This window comes from Furipterus horrens, unplaced genomic scaffold (assembly GCF_987537825.1).
Source record: "Furipterus horrens unplaced genomic scaffold, mFurHor1.1.pri manual_scaffold_10, whole genome shotgun sequence".
NCBI lineage: Eukaryota > Metazoa > Chordata > Mammalia > Chiroptera > Furipteridae > Furipterus > Furipterus horrens.
The window spans coordinates 74,588,461-74,612,628 of NW_028327180.1; the positions used below are offsets into that span (position 1 = coordinate 74,588,461).

General features: G+C 38.2%; 1 protein-coding gene across 1 annotated transcript in view; it reads right to left on the reverse strand.

Annotated features, from left to right (window-relative positions):
- The window catches only part of PAIP2 (poly(A) binding protein interacting protein 2), a 21,333-nt gene extending 6,693 nt beyond the window's left edge, over positions 1-14,640 (reverse strand). Inside the window, exon 1 of the mRNA XM_090288211.1 lies at positions 14,499-14,640. The gene's annotated coding sequence lies outside the window, so the exon portion shown is untranslated. The remainder of the gene's footprint in view (positions 1-14,498) is intronic.
- Between the last annotated feature and the right edge of the window lie 9,528 nt (positions 14,641-24,168).

Here is a 24,168-nt window from a genome sequence, read left to right on the forward strand (position 1 = left end):
GCTAGATCTCTCAGACTTCATAGCCCACTCTACAGCTGACAGGTTTCCCTTGAACAACATGGCTTTGAACTGTACAGGTTCAAACTTACACACAGATTTTTTTCAATTTACTGCAGTTAAAAGCTGTTGTTAATTCTACAGTTGGGAATCTGCGTATGCAGTGGGCCAATTATACACAATTTTGCCTCTAAACCCTATGTGGTTCAAAGGTTGCTGTATTTGCCTTATTTGTGGGTTAATGTATGGATATCTCCATTGTACAATGAGTTTCAGGTATCCAGCCTCTTTGTTCAACAATCATCTCTTTATCTCTTTTTATGTGAGTAAAAGTAGTATCTAATGCAGTAGGTCTAACTGGCTTCTTACACCCAAATACAGGCCTATCTTGTTTTATTAAGCTTCACAGATGTTGTGATTTTTACAAATTGAAGGCAAACCTCCCCACCAGCAAAAGAATTAGAAATGGCTCTATTACCAGACTCCCTTTTATTGTGGTCTGGAACTGAACCTTCAATATCTCTGAGATATGCCTAACTTGATCTAATTTAATTGACATAAAATTGCAGGCTAAAAGTTCAAACATTATATTTGGAATTCTACAATATTCTAAAAATGAGTTCATATAAAACAAGAGTTACTTGTATATAAATCCAAACAGTGGTGTGACTTGTGCCAAAGGAAGGAAACCTATTTCAGTATAGTGTTTAAAAAAACAACAAAACAAAAAAACCCTCTTCAAGCCTTCTTACTTCAAAGTTATCAAAATCAGGTAAAACATTAATAAAGTCTTATACCAGAAACATACTTTTTCCTGGGATTAAGGTTCAAAGAGAGACTTGATCTATGAGTGTTGTCTGACCCTTGAAATTCATTTTTATGGACTTATCTTTAGGAAACCTAAGTATAATAAAAATTCATTTTTATTATAAAATATAAATTTAGCGTCTAAGTTGGGGATAGGAGGTCCTATCCTGACACACATGTATTTTCTCAAATATTGAATAATAACAACAGCATTGACTTTTTTAGTTAAAAGATGTTCTCAAACTAAAAATTCCTGAGAAGATCTGCTCTAGTTATTGTGTGTGTATATATACAGACTCTGAGATTTATTGATGTCCTAGGGTGTAGACAGAAAGAAAACATGATCTGGGTTAGGAAATTGAGGCACTGTGAAAGTAGACATGACAGAAAACAGATAATGGATATCTTTGATATTTTTATTTATCATTAATCTTGAATTAAATAAACCCTTTATTTTGATAAAAGTTTTGACTAAAAAGCATTCAGTTCCTCAAAAGAAAATTACCCATTCTTATGTCAGGCTACCAAATATTTATATGTTCATCTTTACATGAATTACATTTTAGATCCACCTCAAATATTATGAAAAGCAGAGGCCAATCCTGCTTTGCAGCTACACAGAACTTTGTTTACTCTTTGTATAAACCGATCATTAAACCATGTTCAAAGACACCCCAATTTATAACAGCTCTTCATTATTATTTTCCCACCATGTATATTATCCCAACTTGTACCCTTTAAACCCTACCTTTCAGAAGATCAAAATATTAACAAGTTACTTATATCTCAATGAAAAACAGCAAAAATCATGTTTAATAGAGTATAAGATAATCAATATTCAAATAGAACTGAATAGTTAAGCAGCAACTCTTTACGTGAGACAAGTCCGTTTAGAAATATTTTCAACTTGTTTTAAAATATGCTTTCAGGTGACTAAAGTAGATCTGTATATTAATGCAAAAAATTTTTTTTAAAGAAAAGTGTTTTCCATGCATTTTATGAGCACAAGTTTGTGTTAAACAATGAAATAGCTGCTTCACCAAATTTTATAATCTGGGAATCCCAATGAACTCCCTCCTCATTTGATGCCAACCAGTAACAAAATATAAACAGTGCTTAGCAAAAACAGCCCAATCCGTGCATTTGACAAAGCCCTAGGTCAGCTTTTTGCCTGTTAGTATGTCATCAAACAAGCTGTGGATCTAGTATAGATCCCTGTGAGTCTATGAAGTCTAAGTAAATGAAATTACTTGGTCATGCAATATTTGGGGAATAAATCATAACTGAAGCAAAAAAGAATGAACGGGAACCTGGACACTTATCTTATACTTTAGACAGCTAAGGGAAGGAACAAAGGCCAGTCAAGTCAAAGTCAGAGGGGTAAGGATCATTTACTTTCAGAATGTTGACAGACTTACAATTAATGAACCCAAAGTGTTCTAATATAAGGTAATGTATTGAGTTTTTAATTTTCTTATATGATCTGTTCTTGACCCTTCTTAGACCACAATCTGTACAGTGCTTCCACTTGTGTTTGCTACTTCAAAAAATTGAGTATGTAGTGTGGACATCATAAGGTTTACGATTCTAAAGTGTAAAATTGTAAAGTGACTGGCATATGTTCAAAACATAAAGCCAAATATAGCAGTAGCCAATGCTGTCTAAGGCAAGAAATAACATTTGGGACAAACAACAAATAAGTGAAAAGCCATGGCAAAAGACCTAAGATGACCTTACAATCTCACCTCTGACTGACCATCATGTTCTGTTCTGCACTTAAAGTGAAAGCTAAGAAAGAGTTGTAATCTGCCTGAGTGTTGAACATATGCCTCAATATATGTTTGAGCCCATCTGCAAAGTCTGGGGGAGTTTTGTTTTTTGTTTACAGGTATTTAAAGAAATCTCTTAAATGAAATCAGCAGACCACTAAGCTAACGGAAGAGACTTCACTGGCCACATACAAAAGAGATTGTGAAGTTTTACAAAATTAGTTTAGAAAAGTAACCAAACAACTACAACAAGTAGAACAACCCTAGGGAGAGGGAAGAATGTGGTTTCCAGAGCTGCCACATTGTAATATTCAAAATGTTGAGTTTTCAATAAAAATTTTGATGTAGGCAAAAAAAATAAATAAATAAAAAAAGAAAGAAAGAAAGAAAAGAAAAAGTATGGCCCAGACATTGGATTTACTAGACAAAGACTTTAAATCAAGTGTTTAAAGTATGTTCAAAGAGCTAAAGGAAACCATGTACAAAGAACTAAAGAAAACCATAAGAATGATGTTTCATCAAAAAAAGAGTATCGCCCTGGCTGGTATGGCTCAGTGGACTGAGCACTGGCCTGTGGACCGAAAGGTCACCGGTTCGATTCCCAGTCAGCGCACATGCCTGAGTTATGGGCCAAGACCCCAGTTATGGGCATTTGAGAGGCAACGAATCGATGTTTCTCTCACAATCGAAGTTTCTCTCCCTCTTTCTCTCTCCCTCCCCCCTCTAAAAATAAGTAAATAAAAATCTTTCAAAAAAAGAGAAGTGTGAGTGGGGAGGGGGCTGAGAAAGGGAGAGGGGGAGGGGGGGGAGGGAGAGAGAGAGAGAGAGAGAGAGAGAGAGAGAGAGAGAGAGAGAGAGAGAGAGAGAAACACTGATGTGTTGTTCCACTTACTTAGCATTCAAAAAGTGACAGAGCCCTAGCTGGTATGGCTCAGTGGATTGAGTGCCATCCTACAAACCAAAGGGTCACCAGTTCAATTCCCAGTCAGGGCGTATGCCTGGATTAGGGGCCAGGTCCCCAGTTGTAGGTGTGTAAGAGGCAATCACACACTCCCCTCTCTCTAAAAATAAATAAAATCTTAATAAAATAAAAAGTGACATGAAAAATCAGCTGTGTTTCAACAATAATGAAAAGACTATACTGAAAGAAAATAACTGCAACCCCAGAATGCTAGATCCCTGCAGAAAATAGCTTTCAAACACAAACTGGGAAATTTCCATCCTTATATTCAGAAATAGTTTAAGTAACAAGAACTACGTGATTCCTGAAGGTAAATAAATCTAAAATTATAATGGCTTGGCATGATTTAAACTAGTACATTTCTTTTAAAGACAATTTTTATAATAGTTTAAGCCAAAAATGACAACAAATGCCAGGAAAAAATGGTAAAATAAATTTGTAACATCTCAAATGCTTTAAACTAGTATATCTTAAACAAGATTTAATTTTTTTTCTTGTTATGATAGGTCAATTCAGGTTTTCTACATCTTTGGTTAAATTATGGTGAATTATTTTTCACCAAAATTTTGTTTTCTCCAGAATTTCAATTGTGTTATAAAATGACAAAGGCTGTAATTTGCACAATATATCACTATTCTAATTTCTTTTGTTTCATAGCTGATTTTATTTTATGTTCCTCTTTTCCTTGATTAGGCCTATCAGATTTAGGGAAAAAAAAAAAAATCCAGCTTTGCTATTTGCAGAACAGTGAGTGTACTAAATTTATATATGTAAAAGAGAGGTATATGTGTGTGTGTTTTCATGGGTTACAAATGCAGGAATTCTCTAAAAAGATATAAATATATATCTACATAAGAACGTGTACACAAATGTTCATAGCAGTATTATCTGTAAGCCAAAAAGCAAATACAACCCAAAGGGACCCAGCAGATAAATGGATAAATACAATGTGGTATGTCCATACAGTAGAATATTACTCGACAATAAATAATTAAATATTTAATACATTATATCATGAATAATGAAAACATTATGTTAAGTGAAAGAAGTAAGTCACAAAGGATCACATGTTGCATGATGGCTAAGGGGTACATGGTTTCTTTTTCTTTTTCTTTTTTGGTAACGATTAAGTATGAGTTCTGGACTTTACAGCCAAGATAGAGGCCTACACTGACATGCTCCATCTCCCTCCACGACTAAGAAGGAATAGATCTACTGCAAAACCAGAAATAACCAGAAGTTCCAGAAAATAAAGCTACATGGAAGTCCAACGTATGAAGTTATAAACACATGGTGCTCGTCCAGACAGGTAGAAGCGGGGAAGCCAGGACGGAGAGGTCAAGCTGAGCTGGCTGCAGCAGGGGCAGCAACAACGGAGGGAAGGTGGTAAGGACAGACACCCATATTTAAGAGGCAAGAAGCGCCTGGGGAGCACCCCCAGCTGCAGACCAGACCCGTCAGCTTGCAATTCCAACACTGGAAAAGGCAGACCCCCATTGCCTTGGACTGTGAAGGCCAGAGCAGGTGGGGACGGAGGAAGAAGCTCCTGGTCTCTCAGCAGATAGTGAACAGCAAGAATCCATCTTGGACCCCCACCCCCACAAAAAACATCACAGCCTGGTGAGAAGGGTTGCCCAGTAGTGACAAGTGCACAGGACTCCACCCCCTATAGTGTAGGAGGTGTGACAGCCCTGCCCAGGAAGGAAAAGTAAACACAAAATTGTCTGGATGGCACAGATCATGATAGAGATCCCAGTGACACAGCTGACCAGACAACAAATATCTAATCTAACAAAGCAGCAGATAGGAAATCTTTCTGAGACACAGTTCAGAGCTTTAGTTATACGAATGCTTACATATCTGACAGCAGATCTTAAACAAGACGGGGCTGGAATGAAGGCTAGTCCTGCTGAAATGAACAAAAACACATATGAAACTACTGGTGAGGAAAAGAAAACCAGGGATCAAATCAACAAATCAGAACATAGGGAAGGAATAAACAACCAGTGCAGAAAGAGGAAATGAAAAGTGAGGAAAATGAGGAGAGGCCCAGAAACCTATGGGACAGCTATAAGCGGGCCAACATCCGAATCATAGGGCTGCCAGAAGGTGAAGAAGAACAACTAGAAATTGAAAAATGATGTGAAAAAATAATGAAGCAGAACTTCCCTAACTTGGAGAAAGAAGTAGACTTATAGGTCCAGGAAGCACAGAGAGTTCCAAAAAAACTGGACCCAGGGAGAACCACACCAATACACAGTATAATCAAAATGTCGAAAATTAAGGATAAAGAGAGAATCTTAAAAGCAGCAAGAGAGAAGAAGAGAATTACGTACAAAGGGGTCCCAATAAGACTATCAGCTGACTTCTCAAAAGTAACTCTACAGACAAGAAGGGACTGGCAAGAAATATTCAAAGTACTGTAATTAAAAGCAAAAACCTACAACCACGATTACTCTATCCAGTGAAGCTGTCAGTCAGAATAGAAAGGCAGAGAAAGTGCTTCCAGGAAAAAGTAAAACTGAAGGAGTTCATCAGATCCAAACCACTGTTATATGAAATGTTAAAGGGACTTGTTTAGGAGAAAGAGGATCAAAACTATGAACATTAAAATGAAAACAGTATCACAACAACCGACAACAGAAGCTAGGGAATTGAAACAAAGGCAAACTAAGTAGACAAGGACAGTGAAAAAAGAATTATAGGTATGGGGAACATACTGCGAGGAGGTCAGTGGGGAGGGGTAAGGGGGGAAAGGGAGAGATGGTAAAAGAATTAAGAAGTATAGTAGGAGGGAGTGGAGTATACAGGAAGATGTTGAGAAGAATTATATGTACAACCAATGGCCATGGACTAAGGTGGGTGACAACTGGAGGGAGAGGCGTCACTAGATGGAGGGGCAACAAAGGGAAAAGAAATTGGAACAACTCTAACAGCATAATCAATAAAGCATATTTTTAAAAAAGTATGAGTTCTAGACCCCTTAGGCAAGTAACTTAACCTCTCTGTGTCTCAGGTTCCCCATCTATAAAATGTATAACAATTAAAGTACCTAAGCAGAGTGCCTGGCAAATAATAGTATTATCTTAATGCTTATTAAACATATATAGCAATTAAAGATTTTTAGAGAAGGTATTATGTAAAAATCACATGTCCAAAAACCCGTATGAGTGAAATAATGTCAAAGAAAAATCCCAATCAGAGACTATAACCCTAATCTAAACTGCAATGTAACAAGGGTGATGAGGTAAAGGTAAGAGTAAGGATCGCTAAGCACCACCTATCCTCACTGCAAATAAAAACTCATAATGACAAAAGGAACAGTCCAACAAGAGGATATAATTCTGGTAAAAAAGCAGTTATGCACTCAAGACAAGAGCACCTACATATGTAAAGCAAATCTTTATGGACACAGAGGGAGTGATTGACAGTATAGAGTCATAGTAGGGGATTTTAACACCCCACTGACATCAATGGATAGATCTTCAAGACAGAAAATCAACAAGGAAATGAGGGACTTAAATGACACACCAGTGCAGATGGATTTAATTGGTATCTTCAGAGCATTTCACCCCAAAGCAAACTACACATTATTTTCAAGTGCACATGGAACACTTTCTAGGGTAGATCACATGTTAGGTAGGACACAAAATAAGTCTCAATAAATTTAAGAAGATTGAAATTATATCAAGCATCTTCTCTGACCTTAATGGTATGAAACTAGAAACCAACCCCAAGAAAAAAAAAAAATGAAAAACACAGTCATGGAGGCTAAAAAACATGTTACTAAACAATAGATGGGTTAACAATGAGATAAAGGAAGAAATCAACTTACCTTGAAACAAATGAAAATGAGAACACAAGAAACCAAAATCTATTGGACAGAGCAAAAGCAGTCCTAAGAGGAAAATTCATAGCATTACAGGCCTATGTCAGGAAACAAGAAAACACTAAAATAAATAATCTAATTTATCACTGAAAGGAACTGGAAAAACAAAACAAAACAAAACAAAGCCCAAAGTGAGTAGAAGAAATAAAAATCAGAGCAGAAATAAATAAAATGGTCTAAAAAAAAAAAAAAGAATTCAAAAGATCAATGAAACCAAGAGGCTAGTTCTTTGAAAAGATAAATAAGATCAACAAACCTTTAACAACCAGACTCATCAAGAAAAAGAAAAGATGGTCCAAATAAAAATAAGAGAAGTAACAACAGAAAAGAAATAAAAACAATTTTAAGAAAATATTACTAACAACTATATGCCAACAAACAATCTGAACAATCTGGAAGAAATGGATAAATTCTAGAAACATACAGTCTTCCAAAACCAGACCAGGAAGAGTCAGAGAATCTGACTAGTGAAACTGAAACATTAAAAAGAAGAAAAAAAGATTTCAAATTATAAAAGTCCAGGACTGAAATGCAAAAAAAAAAGCCCTGGTCCAAGTGGGTTTGGGTTCACAGGTAAATTTTACCATTTTACCATTCAAAGAACTAACACCTATCTTTCTTAAATTATTCAAAAAAATTTTTTCTCAGGAGGAAGGAAAACTCCCAAGCTCATTTTGCAAGGCCAGCATTATCCTAATTCCAAAACCAGATAAAGACACTACAAAGAAAAAATATTGTAGGTCAATATGCTTGATGAACATAGGTGCTAAAATCCGCAACAAAATATTAGCACACTGGAACCAGCAATACTTTAAAAGATCATACATCATGATCATGTGGGATTTATTCAGGGGATGGAAGGTTGGTACAATATCCACAAATCAATAAACATGATACACCAAATAATGAAGAATAAAAATCATATGATCATATCAACAGATGCAGAAAAAGTATTTTATAAAATCCATTACCCACCTCAGCCAGGTAGCTCAGTTGGTTAGAGCATCACCTGGATATGCCAAGCTTTCAAGTTCGATCCCCGATCGGGGCACATACAAGAATCAACCACTGAATGCATAAATAAGTGGGACAACAAATGGATCTGTCTGTCTGTCTGTCTCTCACCCCTCCTTCTCCCTGTCAAATCAATAAATAAAAATTTCAAAAGTATCTAATATCCACTTATGATAAATCTCAAGTAAAGTGGGAATAGAGGGAACATACCTCAACATAACAAAGGCCATATATGACAAACCCATGATACTCAATGGGCAAAAACTAAAAGCATTTCCCTTAAGATCAGGAACAAGACAGGGGTGTCCACTTTCTCCACTCTTATTCAACACAGTACTATAAGTCCTAGTCACAGCAATCAGAAAAGAAGAGATAAAAGGCACCCAAATTGGAAAGGAGGAAGTAACACTGTCATTATTCATGATGACATGATATTGTACATAGAAAACCCTCAAGACTCCACCAAAAAGCTACTAAAGCTAATAAATGAATTTGCCAAAGTAGGAGGGCACAATTTAACATTCAGAAATCAGTGACATTTCTATTCACCAATAATGAATTATTGGAAAGAGAAACTAAGAAAACAATACCATTTCCTATTGCAACAAAAAAATAAGGTGCTTATAAATTTAACAAAGGAGATAAAAGACTTGTACTTGTAAAAGTATAGGGCACCAAAGCAATTGAGGAAGATACAAATGAGTGGATGCATATACTGAGTTCATGGATCGAGAGAATAAATATCATAAAAATGTTCATACTACCCAAAGCAATCTACAGATTCAATGCAATTCCTACTAAAATACCAATGGTATATTAACAAATATTTCAAAGTTTATATGAAATCAAAAAGATCCCAAATAGCCTCAGCAATCTTGAGAAAGGAGCACAAAGTTGGAGGGATTGCCACTGTAAACAGAATACCCTGGTACTGGTGTAAGAACAGGTGTATATCAATAGAACAGAATAGAGAGCACAGAAATAAACCCAAGCCTATATGGTCAACTAGTATTTGACAAAGGAGGCAAGAGCATACAATGTCATAAAGACAGTTTCTGCAATTAATGGTATTGGGAAAATGACAGATACATGCAAAAAAATGAAACTAGACGACCAACTTAAACCATATAAAAGAATAAGTTCAAAATGGATAAAAGACTTAAATGTAAGCTGTGAAACCATAAAAATCCTAGAAGAAAAGATCTCTTGTAGCAATATTTTTGCCAATATGTCTCCTAGGGCAAGGAAAATAAAGGAAAAAAATAAACAAATGGGACTATATTAAACTAAAGTTTCTGCACAGCTAAAGAAACCATCAATAAAATGAAAAGGGAACCCACTGTATGGGAGAACATATTTGCCAATGACACATCAAATAAAAAATTAATTTCCAAAATATATAAAAAACTTATACTACAACACCAAAAGATAAAACAATCCAAATAAAAAATAGGCAAAAGACCATAATAGACACTTCTCCAAAGAGGACACACGGATGGCCAACAGACATATGAAAAAATTTTTGACATCACTACCATCAGAAAAATGCAAATTAAAATCACAATGAGATACCACCTCACATCTGTCAGAATGACTATCATCAATAAATTAACAAACAACAACGTGGAGAAAAGGGAACCCTAGTGCACTGTTGGTGGGAATGCAAACTGGTGCAGCCACTGTGGAGTACTGAGTTTCCTCAAAAAATTAAAAATGGAACCGCCTTTTGACCCAGGAATCCCACTTCTGGGAATATATTCTAAGAATCCTGAAACACCAATTCAAAAGAACATATGAATCTGTGTGTTCATAGCAGTGTTGTTTATAATAGCCTAGATCTGGAAATAGCCCAAGTGCCCATAAGTAGATGAGCAGATGAAAAAGCTGTGGTACATTTACACAATGGAATACTACATAGCCATAAAGAAAAAAAAAAAAGGGAATCTTACCTTTTGTGACAGCATGAATGGACCTGGAGATTATTATATTAAGTGAAATAAACCAGTCAAAGAAAGACAAATACCTTATGTTCTCATTTATATGTGGAATCTAATGAACAAAATAAACTGACAAAATACAAACAGAGGCATGGACACATGGAACAGACTGAAAGCTGTCAGAGGGGGGGAAGGGGGAACTAGATGGAAGAAGGTGAAGGGATTAGCCAAAGAAAAAATATGTATAACTCACAGATACAGACAATAGCGTAGTGATGGCCAGAGGGAAGGGGACAGCAAGGAATGGATGAGGCAGGTAAAAGGGGGTGGGGGGGGGCATCTGTATTCATGTCAACAATAAAAATAAAGGAAAAAAAAACTCAAAGCACATCAGAAACATCATCCTTATAAAAACTGATACAAAAAGTAAGCACTGGCTATTCAAACGTCTGAACCACACCATCCAATGTGGTAACCACTGCTACGTATGATTATTTAAATTTAAATGAATTATAATTCAATTAAAAATTTAGTTCTTTATTTGCACCTGCCACATTTAAAGTGCTCAATAGACACAGTTGCTTAGTAGCTGTCTGACTGAGCAGCACTGCTCTGAACAAAGAGAAAACTAAGAGAAAAAAGGATTGAATTACTGGAATTGAACCTGAGGCTGTACTGAATGCAAACTATAAGACTGGTGCAAAAATAATGTCTGATTTTGAGATCTATTTTAAAAATGAAAAAGCCCATGATTATGAAAATATTTATTTGTTAACATAACCTCATTTGCTTTCTAGAACCTCATTCCATCTGTCAACTAGCTTATAAATGCCATGCTTGTAAAATTCTTTAGTTTGAAGCAAAATATGAATCCAACACATTTTCAACTCTTCTCTTGACGTTAACCTAAGACCATCAAAATGGTTCTGTAGTCCCAGGAACAAGTGATAATCAGGAGCAAGGTCAGGAGAATATGGAGGATGAAGCAATATTTCCCAATCAAGCTTTTTCAAGAAATCTTTGGTGAGTCAAGTTGTGTGAGGATGAGCATTATCGTGATGGAAGATGACAGCCTTTCAGTTGACTAAGGAGGGTCGCTTTTGGTTCAAAGCTGCTTTCAAACCATGAAGTTGTTCATAGTAAAGATTAGCAGTAATTGTTTGATTGTTGTCTAACAGTTCATGATAGACAATTCCTTCCATATCCCACCATACACTCAACATGATCTTCTTTGGATGAAGTCTTCCTCTTGGTTGTTGAACTCTTCTTCCTCTTCAACTGATACACAATTGGCGGCATTTAACGTTATGGTAAAGGATCCATTTCTCAGCACCTGTAACAAGCCTGCCTAAAAATGGTGCCTGAAGGTGTCGAGAAAGCAATGGTTCACAACAAGCAACATGCTGTTGCAGATTCTCTGGAGACAGTTCGTGTGGGACCCATTTTCCAACTACTGAACCCTTTTTGATCTTTTTCAGTTGGCGCAGCATGGTTGTATGGGCTACGTTAAATTGTTCTGCTAGTTCCCTAGAGGTAATGGTGAGGTTTTCTGTGACAACAGCTTTCAACACTTCAGAATCAAGTTTTTTTGGACGACCCTCTTTTGGCTCGTTTTTCAAACTGAAATCTCCACTTTGAAAATGGGAAAACCACCTCCTGCAACTTCTTTCAGTCACTTCATTGTCCCCATAAGCGCTCTGAATAGACTTTGCTGCTGTACTTGCATTGGCACCTTTATGAAATACACAGAGTAAAACATTTCTAGTGTGGTCTCTGGATGGGACGAACATGGGTGCAAATATTGTGGACGATTATTAACAATACTTCAATAATATGAAAAAATAAGGTATAAAGTAGTCACTGTGACGTCAAAAAATTATAAGAGGCACAAATTTAATAAATACTATCTAAAACTTTCTTTTAAAAAGTCAGACATTACATTTGCACCAACCTGATATTAAGGCACCTGTGCAAACAGAATGATTCAGATCATAAATGCAATAACTTGGAAAACTTAAATCTTGGATTCGGTTCAAATCCCAGATATGCCACTAAGCACTCACAGGATCTTGGATATGTCACTAAAATCATAGGCAGCACAGTATAATGGTTAAGAGCACCTAATCTCTAGAATACTTGGATTTGAATTCCAGCTCTTACTAGCTGTGGAACATTGGGCAAGTTACTTCACATCTCTCATTTGTTATTTTAGTAGGCAGTACTTACCACTTAGAGACATGAAAGATTAAATACTTGTAAAAGCATTTATTGAATAGAATAATAACTGGCATTTCTAAGTGCTATAGAAAAAACAAAAAACTTTCAAACTTCTATCCTCAATTTCAAAATGGGCAAGATAAAGTTGCTCTGCTTATTTCAGTTGTTATGATTACAAATTTGAAAAATCTGTAAATTACAAGAATATGTAAAAGCAGAAAAGGAAAGAGGTAGGGGCCTTATTTTCCATCTTCTTTCATCTCCCACAATATCTGCAAAATGTTGAGCTAACAGCAGACGTTTAATAAATGTTTATATTTTTTATTAAAACTGGAACATCACTCTTAGTCATAAAGAGGTAAACCTGAATAAGATGCAGAATACTTATTGGAAAAAAAAAAAAAAAACCTACTATAAATTTACTACTCCAAAATTTGAGCTCTTAAGGAACAATATGTTACATACTATAAGAAAAATGGTCAACCCTTCCAAGCCTTTTTACTATTACAGTGAGTCTCCACACCTAATTCTCATCTCATAAAGAAACAAATACACTATAATTTTTGTAAAGCTACCTATTTTCATTTGTCATAGACATATTTGTGGGGAAAATAAGTTTTGTTCAAGTACACAAAGAGCATGTAGCATAAACAGGCTAACAGGCCAAATATCCTATTTCATAAACCAGAAACAGAAGCACAAACGGTAAATACCAGGAATCTTATTTAAAATTCCTTTTCTTATTTGTGAACATAACCTGCAGGTGATGAAAATTCAAAGTTTATTTAATGAAAATGTAAACGAACATCTGATGAAGCGCTCAAATGCGATTTGTGAAAATCATGCCAACAAGATACAAGAGTAGCCAGCACACCAAAATGGGAACTGTCTTTTGCTGAAATAAATGCCAAAAGCCGTTAGCTGTCACTGTCTCCCATGGAAAATTGGATGCCAAATTCTTTCTAGAAGTTGTGGTTTCTGTGAGATAATGGGGCGGCAAAGGCAGGGAAAACAAGACAACAAAAAGGAAGCAGAAGAAGCCCTTTTTTGGAGTTGCTAGGAAATAATACTGCTGGCTTGCTTCAGCAAATGTTTTCAAAAACTACCATAAGCCATATATTTTTGGTGGTGGTGGGGAATGAACACAAAGTAGTAGAGAGAAATTAAAAGGTGACCAGAATCAAAGAATGAATAGGACAGGCCCGTAGAGTTGATGTGGCTCAAAACCCCAGTAACAAAAGGCTCTTCTATCTGGAGCATGGGATACAATATAATTATAAATAAGGGGTATCCGAAAGCGAAGAAGCGGGAGAAACAATCAGAAAGGTACAGGTCGCCGGTCCGCTGCGGAGCGCTCCCTAGGACGTTCGCCAGCCCCCCAGTTCCCTCCACCCCTTTCTCTTCCCCCATCCCAGCTTCGGAAAAGCGCGCACGCGCAGCAACTAGGGGCTGCGCGTGGCGACGCGCAGGCGTAAAGTGGGGGAGAAACAATGAGCTTTGTTGCCAGGCGGCCCTGAGGGGCAGAGGAAAAGGGTACCGGAGGGTGTGTACGAAGGGACTTGGGCGGGGGGGGGGGGGGGGGGAGCGTAACGCGAAAAAGTGCCATCCCGGCAACCCTCGCGCGCCACGGAGGACCCGGATAAAATGCAGCGAGATCCAAATCATAAATAATGACAATGAAGAAAAAAAGCGACGGCCATTTCTTACAGTAAAACGCGAGTAAGTCTGTTCAAGTTCATCCCTCATATTCGGCTGAAAGAGGCAAATAATACAAAAGACAATACCGGGCTAGGTGGCCAACAAACCCAGGGGACCCTCTAGGCCTCTCAGACGTCGCCGAGGTACTGTTCCTGTACCACTAGTGCCGTCACACCCTTCTCGCCGCTCGGCCCGAGGGAATCCCTCACCCAATGCACGGCAGCGGGGACGGCAGCCAGCGAATCCGGTCGGCCTCCGCGGATCTCTACAGGCAGCGCCGCTCCCCCGCTCGACGCGCGCTTCCCTCCTCGACTCTCTCTGCTCCAGTCCAAACAAACACCCCAGCCCGGAAGTGACTTAACTTCCGCCGCCTCGGGCCCCGCCCTCTCGTTCTGTAAACGCTGCCCCCGGAGGCCACTAGAGCGCGCGCGAGAGAACTCGGGACCTCTAAGTTTTCTCTACCAGGCTTACAAAAGTGTGCATGCGCAACATCCTATCCAGCGTACCCTGACGACCGTGGGGTATATCGGGAGACTCGAGAGACCCTACACCCGCCGGTCTTTCAATGATGATGGGATGCAGTGAGTGGGGAAGTCGGGACTGAAGAAGTCTTTGAAAAGATACACGGACTTAAACTCACCTCCCTGCAGACCTTTTTATATTGTAAAATGCACGGAGGGGTAAAAGAAGGTTTACAGTTGCAAATACGCCAATGTTTATTCTTGTATTACTTATAATTAACCTACTTTTGTCCACCCTACACAAAAGTCTGTCCAAAGACACTGGCCCTATGAAAAGATGTAAGGATATTCATAGCTGTTACAATAAAAAACACCTCAAAACCTATCAATAGGCAATTGGTTAAATGAATTTTGAAGAATAAGTTATTAAAAAGATATATACTCATTGATAGGGAATACTATCCATAAAATTTTAAAAGCACACTGCAAAACAGCCATTTATAACTAAAATTATATATAGCCTGTGTGGATATAAATGCAAATATCCGATAGGACAGCAATATCGATAGGTGGTCAGATGAAGGACTTACTCTCTCCTGTACACATGGTATTGTCTGAATCTCTATGAAAGCTTGAATTAAATTTATAAGCAGGAGAAAAATCACACCTGAAATGAGGTCTACACATTTCTGTAGTAGTTTGGTAATAACCTTGTCTCCACGGACACTTGTATCATATACAGAGTATGTATACCCCAGCATTACCCAAGGGCCTACCACTGTGCAGGGAAGCAATGGTCCCTGCTCTGAATGTTTAGAATGCAGGTAAGAAGATAAAGTCATTCAACAAACTTTGAATGTGTTATGTGCCAGCACTGTTACAGACACTGAGAATACACAAAGCAATAACTGGCATAATCTTTTCCTGGAAAAGTTGTAGTAAATTTTAAATGATACCGCCTCATGGTTATTATCAAATAAACAAAAAAATATCGGTGAGAATGTGAACTTGGAACCCTTGTGCATTGTTGCTAGGGATGAAAAATGGGACAATCGCTATGGAAAAACAGTATGGAGTTTCTCAAAAAATTAAAAATAGAATTACCGTATTACCCAGCGATTCTACTATTGGGTATATATCCATTAAGAACTGAGGAGGTCTTGAAGAGGCATTTGTACATACATGTTCATAGCAGTATTGGCAATACAATCATGGAAGCAAACCAAGTGTCCATCAATGGATGAATAAGCAAATGTGGTATACAAGGTCTGTCTGGGAAAAGTTCAGCCATTGTTATGAGAATGGTTTGCACAACATAGATGTAACCTGGCAGCCAGAGCGGACTGGAATGCACATGTGTGAACGACAACTTCACTGTACTAGTCAGAGGGGGTGGTAGATGCCTTGAGTGAGCATGTGTACCGTGTGTGGCTGTCACATTCAAAATGACTGAGTATAGCAACGAATCTGCATCAAATTCTGTGTTAAGCTTGAACATTCCATCGCAGAAACTATTCAGGTGTTTCAGAAGGCTGCAGCTATGGGCAACTGGTGATTGGCAGCTTCATCACAACAGCATGCCTAATCATGCATCATGTCTCAAGAGTTTTTTGGTCAAACCTCAAATCACACTGGTGACTCAGCCCCACTAGAGCCCAGACTTGGTACCCTGTGACTTACGGCTTTTCCCAAAACTAAAATCACCTTTGAAAGGGAAGATTTCAGACCATCAGTAAGATTCAGGAAAATATGATGGGGCAGTTGATGGCAACTGGAACTGCGTGAGGTACCAAGATGCTTATTTTGAAGGGGACTGAGGCACCATAGTCCCATGTACAATGTTTCTTGTATCTTCAATAAATGGCTCTATTTTCCATATTACATGGCTGGATATCTTCTGGAGAGACCTCGTATACATACAATGGAGTACTATCCAGCCTTTAAGGAATTCTACAATATGCTATTTCACGTTAAGTGAATTCTCACAAGTACTTTGATTCCACTTATATGAGGTAGTCAAAACCATAAAGATAAAATGTAATAATGGTTGTGAAGGACTGGAAGAGTTGTTTAATGGGTATTGTTTGTATTACAAGATGAAGTTATGGTGACAGTGATTATACAATGTGGTCATATTACCAGTTAAAAATGGTTAAAATAAAACTCAAAACAAAAAACTTGTCTAATTTAATAGGAAAAGGTTTTGGCAGAAGGGTGGTGTGTGCCTTTGTGTGTGGTGTATTAGAGGGTATAGGCAATTTCTCTTCTCTAGCCTGAGCCAAGCCCTTCCCTGCTGCTGGTTTTGTGCAGCATTAACTGCTGCTTAAAATGAGATTAAGTTGGACAGCCATTGCAGTACATGGAGATCCACAAATAGCACCAGGGCAAGTGCGAGCCAGATGGGTAGTGGGCAACTGTGCTCACTGAGGAAAATTAAACATGGGCAAAGGAGATCCTAAGAAGCAGAGAGGCAAAATGTCATATTCTTTTCCTTTTGTGTTTTTGTCTGGAAAACAGGTATAATAAAACCTAGCTTCCAAGCTGGTTGTAAGAAAATAATATGGGGACATGTTGAATAAATGTTGTTTTTCTTTAAAGATTTTATTTAGTTTTAGGAAGAGAGGGGGAGGGAGAGAGGGAGGGAATCAATCTGTTGCCTCTCACACAGCCCTAACTGGAGAACCCAGCCTGCACCAAGCATGTGGGCCCTGACTTTGAATCAAACTGGCGACCTTTGGTTTGCAGGCCATCACACCAGCCAGGGCATATTCTTTCTTTGTGCAAACTTGCTGGGAGGATCACAAGCAGCAGCACCCAGATGCTTCAGCCAACTTCTCAGTTTCCTAAGAAGTGCTCAGAGGAGGAAGACCATGTCTGCTAAAAAGAAAGGAAAATTTGCCCAAGACATGGCAAAGGTGGAGAAGGCCCATTACAAAAGAGAAATGAAAACTTATATCCCTCCTAACGGGGAAACAAAAAAGTTCAAGATTTTAATAAACCCAAGAGGCCTCTTTTGGCCTTTTTCTTGTTTTGTTCTGTGTACTGCCCAAAAATCAAAGGAGAGCATACTGACCTATTCATCGGTGATGTTAGAAAGAAGCTGGGAGAAATGTTGAACAACACTGCTGCAGATGACAAGCAGCCTTAAGAAAAGGTGGCTGCTAAGCTGAAGGATAAATATGAAAAGGATATTGTTGCATACTGAACTGAAGGAAGCCTGATGCGACAAAAAAGGGAATCGTCAAGACTGACAAATGCGACTTCTGGCCAAGATGGAGGCCTAGATAGATATGCTGCCTCTCTCTACAACTAAGAAGGAATACAATTGCCTCAAAAATAGAGACAACCAGAAGTTCCAGAAACTTGAGCTGCATGGAAGTTCAACAAAGATATAAAGAAGAAATATTCAGACAGGTATGGGGTGGAGAAGATGTGGTGTAGCTGCAACAGCAGCAGTGGCAGGCCAGCAGAAAGCAGTCACGTTTTAAAAAGTAGGGAGGGACAACTGGGGAGTGCTCCCAGCACCAGAGCAAACCACACAACTCACAATTCCAGCGCCAGGGAAAATAAAGCCCCATTGCTTTTGATTGTGCAAACCAGTGGGGGTTGGGGCAGAGGCAGAAACTACGGGTCGCTCAGTAGAGTCCGTTTGTTTAAAGGGCCCCCACGGTCCTAGAACATCCACAGACCCATCCACTCTGGGAACCACAGCCAGGGAAACAGCTAGAGGGGCACCCATCTCTTACAGAAGTGGGAGAAGTACCTGGAAAAGGGGCAAGTGCTGAGCCAGTGGTATTGTTCCCTCAGACCCCTCCCCCACACACAGTGCCACAACGTGGTGAAATGGGTCGTCCTGTACTGACGAATACCTAAGGCTCTGCCCCTTACAATGTAGCAGGTACAACAGCTTTACCTAAGACACAGACACAAATTAACACAGGAGCCTGTCAAGTTGAGGAGGCAGAAGTATGGCCCAAAGGAAGCAATGGATCAAGGTTCCAGTGGGATAACTAAGCAACTAGGAGACAGCCAACCTAACAGATGCAGAGTTCAAAGCACTGGTGATAAAGATGCTCAGACTTGACAGATATGCTGATATGATTAAGTATGGCAAACCTATAAAGGAGGAAGTGAAGTTTATGTTAAATGAAACGAAGGGAAATCCACACAAAACCAATGGTGAAGGGAAGGATACCAGGGTTCAAATCAATGATTTGGGACGTAAGGAAAGAGAGGCTTAGGAACCTCTGGGACAAACTTTAAATGTGCCAACATCCGAATCATAGATGTGCCAGGAGAAGAGGAAGAGCAAGAAATCGAAAGCTTATGTGAAAAAATGAAGAAAATCTCCCCAAATACGGCCAAGGAAATGGACATACAAGTCCAGGAAGCAGAGTCCCAAAGAAGCTAGATCCAAAGAGGACCACACCAAGAACATCATAATTAGAATGCCAAAGATTCAAGATAAAGAGACTCAAAAGCAGCAAAAGAAAAGCAGTTACCTACAAAGGGTTGCCTATAAGGCTATCAGCTGATTTCTCAAAAGAAACTTCACAGGCAAGAAGGAAATGGCAAGGAGTGTTCAATGTGATGAGAAGCAAGGACCAACAACCAAGATTACTCTTCCCAACAAAGTTATCTTTTAGAATGGCAGGTAAAGTGCTTCCCAGAGAAGGTAAAGCTAAAGGAGTTCATCATCACCAAGCCATTATTATATGAAATGTTAAAGGGACTTATTTTTAAAAAGACCAACACTATAACATTAAAATGACAACCATCTCACAACTATCAGCAACTGAATCTAAAAAATAAAAAAACTAAGCAAACCACCGGAACAGAAACAGAATCATAGATATAGGGATCATTTGGAGGGTTATCAGCTGGGAGGGGGGAAGGGGAGAAATTAGGAAATGGTGCAGGGATTAAGAAGCATAATTGGTTGGTACAAAATAGACAGGGAAGTAATAGTATAGGAAAGCATGAAACCAAAGAACTTATATGCACAACCCATGGACATGAACTAAGGGGGTGGGGTTGCTGCAGGTAAGGGGGGTATTGGGAAGAGGGGAGCAAAGGGAAAACTGGGACAATTGTAATAACATAATAAAATATACTTTAAAAAGTGACAAATGCAAGAAAAAGGAGGATGAAGATGAGGAAGACGTGTTGGGTTTTGCATACTTTTTCCTTGTCTGTAAAGCATTTAAACCCCTTGGAACAAAATTCACTTTTTCAAGAAAAAAAAAAAATGCAACATAAGGCTGTGTAAGATTCGTTTTAAAACTGTAGTCTTTTTGTATAGTTCACACACTACCAAGTGTATCTTTAAATAGCCCTGTCCTGGTGATATTTTCAACAGCCACTAACCTTGCCTGGTACAGTATGGATGTTATGAATTGGCATGGAAATTTAAAGCAGGTTCTTGCAGGTGCACAGCACTAATTAGTTTTATGTGGTTTTTTCATCTTCAGTTGTCTCTGATGCAGTTTATGTAAAATAACTTAACTGAATGGCACTCTGTAATTGCAAGAAAAAAAAAAAAAGCAGCAGCTGTTTTGTTGACATTCTGATTGCTTCTAAGTAAGTTGTTTTTATTAGTTAAAAAAGAGAAAAATAGAGGAGTTGGAGACACACTTGGTGCTTTTGAGTAGCCAGCATCAGGAAAATGAATTAGGAGATATCACTGAGTTTCAGTATAACTTACACTAATAATCATTTAAACTGAAATTCTTCTGCAGGCACTCATGACACTACAAAATAAATCAGAATGCAGATTTTCCAGACTTCATTTTATAAGAAAGGATTCTGGGAAACAGCCCCCAAGATCACAAAATATTAGATACCCTGCTATCAGGGTGGGAGTTTATTTTTGCTATACCCAACTGATTACTCTTTCCTTTTCCTATTCCCTTTTATACAGTTTTTACAGAACTCTTAAATTCTGTGGAAATTACAAGAATTTCTGGTAACTCTAAGTTCAAGGAAACGCCAGGGCTAAAAATCTTAAGATAAATCCTTTACATCTTTAAAGATCATATTACTGTCTGAATCTTCTCATCCAAAAAATTTCTAGTCTTAACTGGTATTTTATCTTCATTTACCTAGTTTTTTTCTTTAAAGAAAACCTGCATTGCATTTAATCGGGAGGAGCCATGCAGATTTTTAATTCACACAGCACTGAGAACATTCTTCCTGCCTTTAGTATTCCTCAAGAGAGCCTTTAAACTACCCTTAATTACCACTTTAGTACCACACTATTTTCTGAAAGTACTTCCCAGCCTGGGAACACATGGGACCCAATAACAACCAGGTTCTAAGCTCAGTGTCCAATAAACGCTAATTTTTCTTTTGATTATTAATTACTCAAACTATTTGATGACCTGAGGAATATCAACCTCAAAGCCTCAAATCCCTAGTCTCCTTCCCCACATAGAAAACCCAACTCAGCCTGTGCCTTTGCTTGAGCTTCTTTCCATGTACCTGGAGGTGAGATACACACTGAAAAAGGTACCGCCTGGCCAGACCACAGCATCATCAAATCTTAACAGCCCACTAGAGCTCAAGCAGTGGGGCACAGTTCCAGAATGCTGATGGATGTAAGTCCAACTCTCATCTGTCAGGAGTCCAAGCAGTCTCAAGCCATGATTCATCCCAGGAAAAATGACTTGACTTTAATCAAGCCCTAGCTAATAATCAGCAAGTTAACTGTACCTGAGTGATAAGGTAGCTATTTCCATCTTACTGTTTACTTGAAACTTCAATAAACTAGCTGTTACCAAGCCTTTTCCTTAGCTCCTATGATGTGATTGAGTGGTGTGACACTAGAAAAGAACTAAAAAGAAAAAAAGCCTCTGGCCAAGCAAAATAGTTAATGCCCAAGACTTCACGTTTTATTTCCATTCTTGAAATGTGTAACTGCACCAGGTCCCCAGAAAACTTTTGAAATATTCTGAGCAAAATATAAAGGACTTGGAAAAGCAGTACCTACGGTTCTAAAATGGGGTGATTTTTCAAAGATTTTGAGGGAGAGGAGAAACAACAGTGTGTGTCTGCCTCTTGCATGCCTCCAACTGAGGACCTGGCACACAAAGCCAGGTATGTATCCTGACTGGGAATCGAACTGGCAACCTTTTGGTTCAGTCTGGTGCTCAATCCACTGAACCACACCAGCCAGGGCTAAAATGGCGTGATTTTTAAAGAAATGCTTTGCCCATGCCCCCAAATGATTACTTTTGTGTTTCCCTTAGTTTTAGATTTGGAAGAGTAGCAAAACCAGTTACTTCAATAGTTATCTAAACCAGACATTTATCTGATTGCAATAGCCTAGCAAAAACACTTCTTGAGTTATAGGTAAAGCCATTTCCCCAAAAGTGTGGCATCCATCCTTGATGTTACCACCATCCATTAATTTGTGAAAAATGCAAATCAATACCCAGCTGAAAACTATCAGAAATTCTAAGTGCAGGGCCCCAATGTTTTTAAAGAGCCTCCACGTAATTTTGACGCATGCTGGCACTTGAGAACCACTAGTATAAAAGAAAAATATCTCAGCCTTACCCCTTAACATTCATAGGACAGGAATCAGAGTGAAGAAGGGGCACTTTAACCTCAGCTCAACAAAGCTCTGGGTCCTTGCCAGGTATTACAATCTCAAACTCATTACCATTTAATACTTGAATACTAAGCCATATTTTATGGAGATAAGGGAGAGTACAGAGCTGCTCCAAGCACTACTGCAAATTAAATAGTCTACAGACTCACTTTTTTTTTTTTTTAACTAATCTGATTTTTAAAACGTTTTGCTATGTTCCTGCGGATTTCTACTATACACCGTATTTAAAAGACACTGAAAACCATGACGAACAAAGCCAGGCAAAAAATGTGTACTCTATGCTTTTACAACCGTAACACCTGCTCTGAATACTTAATAGATGTTTCTAAGTTTCTGTCAACTGGATTAAGATAAAATTAAACTAAAGGCTAAAATGGAGGTGGAAAAAACATTCGTAAACTTTGCAGCAGCACTGGATGGTGTGGCTCAGTGGATTGGGTGCTGGCCTGCGAACCAAAAGGTTGCCGGTTCAATTTCCAGTCAGGGCACATGCCTGGGTTGCAGGCCGCATCTCAACTTGGGGGTGTGTGAGGTAACTGATTGACAAATTTCTTGCATATTGTTTTCTCTCCCCTTTTCTCCCTCCCTTTAAAAATAAGTAAAATCTAAAACAAACAAAACCCTTCACAGCAGGTTTAAGTAGAAATATTCCTACTAAAGGTTTGCCATAATCTGGGAAATTATTGCTAGTTTTATTTATCACTAGCAATTTATGATAATTTCTGCTTTCTAAATGCTCTCAAATAAAGATATTAAACATTCTTTTCTACAACTTGGTGCTTTGACAAGTAGGACCTATGGAAAAAAGCTATCATTGACAGGAAACAATTAGAAATGCCATGGTACACATAAAGCTTTGTGGTGTTGTTAGTTAAAAGTTGGAATTAAACTAAGGTTTGTAATTAGTAAAGACCAAAATTAAACTGTAGAAGTAAACTGGCAAGGATTTTTTGTGCATGTTACATTAAAAAATTACCTGACTTTTGAGAGGTAGAGCATAAAATTTTATCAACTATTTGACATATCCTTTAATACACTTGGACCTAAATGTTTCAAAAGGAATTCCTATATAGCCTTGGCTGGTAACCCTCAGTTGGCTGAGTGCTGGGGCTTGTGAACTGAAAGGTCACTGGTTTGATTCCCAGTCAGGGCACGTATGGGAGGCAACTAATCAATGTTTCTCACATTGATGTTTCTCTTTCTCCCTTCCTGCCTTAAAAAAAAAAAAATTCCAGTAAGTTAATTACTTTAAAAAAAAAATTGAGAACAGCCCTGACTGGTGTGGCTCAGTGGAATGGGTATCATTCCGCAAACTGGTTTGATTCCCACTCAGGACACATGCCTGGGTTGCTGGCCAGGTCCCCAGTTGGGAATGTACAAGAGGCAAGAGAGTGATGTTTCTCCCCCTCTCTAAAAAAGAAAACAGATAATCCATTATACCAAGAATCCCAATATATATTAAAAGGCTGGTACAACTATTTCTTGCTACTCCATATTTTTTCCAATTTTACTGTTACATACTTAAACATGTCTAAACTTCAGTGTTTGGTATTTCTTCGTCCTTATTAGCATTTTAAACTCCCAAGGGTTAAAAAAAATCACGAACAGCCTCATTTTCTTTGTTATATAACAGGAACAAGAAATCCACCAGCACCAAGAACTTTAAAACTCAGATCTTTAGTAGCACTCTTAAGAACACTCTAGATTAAAAATGTAATTTGTTAAAGCATGCAAAAAAAGTGTAACAGTGAATAAAAACCACAACTGACAGACATATTGGTTAACATTCCAAACATGTATAACCAA